This window comes from Bos indicus x Bos taurus, chromosome 5 (genome assembly GCF_003369695.1).
Source record: "Bos indicus x Bos taurus breed Angus x Brahman F1 hybrid chromosome 5, Bos_hybrid_MaternalHap_v2.0, whole genome shotgun sequence".
In the NCBI taxonomy this organism is placed as follows: Eukaryota; Metazoa; Chordata; class Mammalia; order Artiodactyla; family Bovidae; genus Bos; species Bos indicus x Bos taurus.
The window spans coordinates 62,117,009-62,122,564 of NC_040080.1; the positions used below are offsets into that span (position 1 = coordinate 62,117,009).

At 36.5% G+C, this 5,556-nt stretch overlaps 1 pseudogene; it reads right to left on the bottom strand.

Annotated features, from left to right (window-relative positions):
* Window positions 1–870: 870 nt before the first annotated feature.
* LOC113893809 lies at window positions 871–3,426 on the bottom strand (annotated as a pseudogene).
* Between the last annotated feature and the right edge of the window lie 2,130 nt (window positions 3,427–5,556).

The window sequence follows — 5,556 nt, forward strand, 5'->3', positions numbered from 1 at the left end:
AAATGCAAATAAAAAATAAACTTTAAAAACAATAAAGAGGGTTGCCAATGGAAGAATGGGAATGAGAAATGGAGATACAAGAGAAAATTTTTTTTTTAAAAATAAGGGAATAGGAATATCTAAAGATGATTATAATACAAAAAGGTCCAAGAGACATGACTTTCAACTGTCTACACAGAAGAAGGAAATGGGGATCATTAAACTTTAATTTTACCCTTCTTCAAAAATTTACCTAGGAGACTGACTTGTTTTGAGAATTTGCAAATGCATCTTATGGAAAAATTTATTACTCATTGTATGATTAGCATTTCTATGAGTGAAAATGTGAAAGACATTTATGTGGAACACTTTGTTATGAATAAAATTTCTTTCCATTTCACAAAAATTGCACTCATCTTATTCTCTATATATGATTCTTATTCAAAGTTAGAATTTTTATAGATGTTCCCTCTCTCAAAGATTAGTCTTTCAGGTTTTACATGGGATTTATTCAACTAACATTTCTTTAAAAAGCAATATTGATCATCATTGGCTTTACAGGCATTCATATGTACACTAAAGACATAATAGTAATACTTGAGAAAAAGCAGATGGGAAATTCATGACATTTAGGGGAAGCATAGTTTCTGTGGAAATTAGATAGCAAAGATGGCTTGCTCTCTCTGTATCTACACCCTCTGCAATGTGTGTCCGAGCTTCTTTCATGCACAAGTGATTCTGTTTTTCTCCCTTGAATGTTGGTTGGTCCCATGACTTGCTTGCCTAATAGAATTGTGTGTTCAGTTAAATTCAGCCACTCAGTCATGTCCAACTCTTTGTGACCCCATGGACTGCAGAAAGCCAGGCTTCCCTGTCCATCACCAACTCCTGGAGCCTACTCAAGCTCATGTCCATTGCATCAATGATGCCATCCAACTATCTCATCCTCTGTCGTTCCCTTCTCCTCCCACCTTCAATCTTTCCCAGCATCACAGGATTTTCAAATGAGTCAGTTTTTCGCATCAGGTGGCCAAAATATTGGAGCTGGGGATATTGTGTCTAGGACTTCAAAGACTTTGCCTGCTTCCATTCTCTCCCTTGGAGCCTCATGTTCTTACCATGTGAACAACTGTTAGCTGGAAGATAAAACACCATCTGGAAAAGGGTTCATTTATCTTAGGGAGGATTCACTCAACCTCTAAAGTTGTGAGTGAGGCCCAACCTGACAACAAGATGTAGTTATCCTTAGTGACAGTCCTATAAACAAACCCAGCCAAGATCAGCTGATATCTGCTCAAATAGACAGAAACATTCCATTGACTCAGAAACTCAAGTTTTAAACCACTGATTTGAGGATAATTTGTTATTGCATAATAATGAAATACAGAAAGTGACAGCTGCCCATACTCAGGGTTCCACACAGAGCACTAGAGAGGGATGCAGGGAAGGAATGCTTTGTAAGAGGTGATGCCTTGAGTGCAGGCCTTGAGATGAAAGTCAAGAACATTCCAGTCTGGACCATTGCAGTTAATGATGAGAAATGTGAAAGGGATAAAACAACCAGATGTAGAACATCACTCCTTGAGAAATATTAGTAAAGGCCATACCTTGTTTTTCAATGTCAAAATAATCTATGCCTTAATATTGAATGACTTGTCTGTATCACAAGGCTTCCTTGTATTTTGCTGGTTTAATTTTCTTGATGTTTAAGGACTTTAGTTTGCTGTGATTTGCTGGCTCATGTTGACTTAAATTAGTTATATTTAGAACTTCCACTGTATTGTGTTTCAGTACTAGTCTTGATTTATCATCACAAGGATGGTTTTATTTTCTCAGCATATTTTTTATAAAATCACTGTCACCTCAGTGATAAATTAGTGTATAGGATTCTTCTCTTGAATGAGAATCCAGTGAATCTAAACTAAATATTTGGGCTTTAAACTTTCTTTTACAAGGTACATGTGTATCCTCAGGTGTCTAAACTCTTATTTTCCTCTCTAGCAAAATAATCCTTTCCTTTTGCTCAAACTAATCCATTATTATCTTTAGTTATTCCTGCTTGAAAAGAACAATTCTAATCATATATATATATATATATATACTTTTTAAACATTTACATGCAAAACAAGACAATAGATGCTATCACTCCACTAATTTTACTATCAGTTCAAGAATTCAATTTTTTTTTCCACACAAGAATTACTAGTTATTGTATTGGTCACAGCGAGATTAGAGTTTAAGTAAGGCCCTTTTCCTATAAATCCACTTTCATATTCTTTTGATATGAGTTGTCATCTTGTAGAAAGTTTATTTTCAACAAGAGTTGAAATGACACAACTTGTCTATTTCAACAGGCATTGAAAAGATGGTTTTGGATCCAGGATTAAATAATAACAGTGGTATAAGGATGTTAATATAAACAGACAATAGACCAGGGTACATTAGTTAAGTAATGAAGACTGTGACTTTAAAGCTAAATGCTCTTTTTAAATTTATATTTTATGCTTATAAAATAAAAGTTTCAACATTCCTTTACTTCCTTGAAACAATGAAATTCTTTTGATTAAGTCTGTAAAAGCTTGTTTCACTTGCTTGTTCCTCAGGCTATAAATTTATGGGTTTAAAATGATGGCAACTGAAGTAGTAAGCACTAACACACCATTATTAATTGCCATGTCATCCTTTGCTGAAGGTTTGACATAGATGAAGATACAACTGCCATAGGTGATAGAAACCACAATCATGTGGGAAGAACAGGTAGAAAAGGCCTTCAGCTTCTGCTGGGCTAAATGAAACTTTATGATGGTCTTGATGATGTATATATATGACAGAACTATACACAGAAATGGCCCAATGTCAGTCAACACAGCTAGGGAAACACTATGTACCATGTGTCTGAACAAGATATCTTCAGCACAGGAGAAGCATCACAGAGAAGATGATCAATGAGATTATAGTCACAGAATTCCAGATTTAAGACCAGGCAGAGTGGTGGAAATATGACCAGCCAACCTGCAAATAACAGGTCTTCCACAGACTCTGCTGTTGATGAGGTTGTATAAAGTAAAGATTTGCAGATGGCCACATAATGGTCATAGGACATGATGACCAGGAGGAAAAAAATCTGTTCTCCAAAAAAATGACAAAAATTAGTTAGGCAGCACAAGCATTGTAAGAAATAGTCTTGTCCCCAGTTGATAAGCTGTATAAGAATCTGGGAACGCACACCATGGTGAATAAGGTTTCTAAAAAGGAGAAGAGTTTGAGGAAAAAGTATATGGCAGTTTTAAGGCAAGAGTCTACTAAAGTGAGTATAATGATGGTCAGATTCCCAGTGACACTCAATAAGTAGGAGACAAACAGAAATATAAAAATTAGAACCTGCATTGGAGGATCATCTGTCGGTCCTAGGAGTATGAATGTAGGTAATGAGGTATTGTTTCTCATTGCTGACTTGTACTTCTCAAGCTCCTCACAAAGTCAAGTGACATCGAACTGAGAAAACTTGTATGAAATTATGAGGCCATGGCCTTTAGGTAAAAAATAATTCTAATCAATGCAATGAATAGTCATTTTCTTCCTTGACTTGACAATGACCGATCATAACTCTGCAATTCTCAGCTCTTTTAATGTGCATCATATTAATAAGTCGCTTTCCTTGTATCTCAGTTGGTAAAGAATCTACCTGCAATGCAGGAGACTCAGGTTTGATTCCTGGATAGGGAAGATCCCCTGGAGAAGGGCAATCCACTCTAATACTCTTGCTGGGAGAATCCCTTGGACAGAGGAGCATGGTGGGCTACAGTCCATGGGGTCTCAGAGTTGGACACGACTGAGAGACTGCCACATGCACACACACATAGATAGGTAGTGATAGAAATCCAAAACTACATCATGACGTGGGAAAGATGTTTTTGCCAAATGACTTTGAAAACTGTCAAAAACACACTATAAAAGAGGAAAGTATGTAAGATGTATGTAATATATCATATCCTTGTTCCAAATCCACAGATCAGGGGAAAGATGAGAGAGAGTCAGGAGATTGCACAAATAAATAATTGAAAAAAAGTTCAAATCTTAGAAATGAGGCAGGAGAGTGCCTGTCTTTATAATCTAATTGTAAATGTGTTTATCTAAAAATATTAGTGGAGAGCAATTATGAATAGCTCCAGAAAAATATGAAGTGGCTGGACCAAAGTGGAAACAATGCTCAGTTATGGATGTGTCTGGCAGTGAAAGTAAAGTCCAGTACTGCAAAGAACAGTATTGCATACGAACCTGGAATGTTAGGTCTATTAATCAAGGTCAATCACACAAGGTCAAGCAGGAGATGGCAAAAGTAAACATTAACATCTTAGGAATCAGTAAACTAAAATAGATGGGAATGGGTGGATTTAATTTAGATGACCATTATATCTACTACTGTGGATAAGAATCCCTTAGAAGAAATGGAGTAGCCCTCATAGTCAATAAAAGAGTCTGAAATGCAGTAGTAGAGTACAATTTCAAAAATGACAGAATGACATCAGTTTGTTTCCAAGGCAAACCATTCAGTATAACAGTAATCCAAGTCTATGCCCCAACCACTAATGCCAAAGAAGCTGAGGTTGAACAGTCCTATGAAGACCTGCAAGACCTTCTAGAACTAAAACCAAAAAAGGATGTCCTTTTAATCATATGGGATTGGAATGCAAAAGTACAAAGTCAAGAGATACGTGCAATAACATACAAATTTTCCTTAGAGTGCAAAATGAAGCAAGGCAAAGGCTAACAGAGTTTTGCCAAGAGAATGCATAGTTCATAGCAAACACCTTTTTCCGACAACCCAAGAGATGACTCTACACATGGACATCACTTTAATGGTCAACACTGAAATCAGATTGATTATTTTATTTGCAGCCAAAGATGGAGAAGCTCTATAAAGTCATCAAAAACAAGACCTGGAGCTGACTGTGCCTCAGATCATGAGCTCCTTAATGCAAAACTCAGGCTTAAATGGAATAAGGTGGGGAAAACCACTAAGCCATTCAAGTATGATCTAAATCAAATCCCTTATGATTATACAGTGTGGGTGATAAATAGATTCAAGGGATTAGATCTGGTAGAAGAGTGCCTGTAAGACTATGGATGAAGGTTCATAACATTGTTCAGGAGGCGATGATCCAAACCATCCCAAAGGAAAAAAAGTGCAGGAAAGAAAGTGGTTGCCTGAAGAAGATTTACAAAGCTGAGGAAAGAAGAGAAACGAAAGGCAAAGGAGAAATGAAAAGATATACCCAGCTAAATGCAGAATTCCAGAGAATAGCAAGGAGAGATAAGAAGTCCTCCTTAAGTGAACAACACAAAGAAATAGAGGATAAAAATAGAATGGGAAAGACTAGAAATCTCTTCAAGAAAACTGGAAATATCAAGGGAAGGTTTTATGCAAAGATGAGCATGATAAAGAACTGAAACGGTAAGGATGTATCAGAAGTAGAAGAGATTAAGAAGAGGTGGCAAGAATACACAGAAGAACTTTACAAAATGGTCTTAATGACCCAGATAACTACAATAGTGTGGTCACTCACCTAGAGCCAG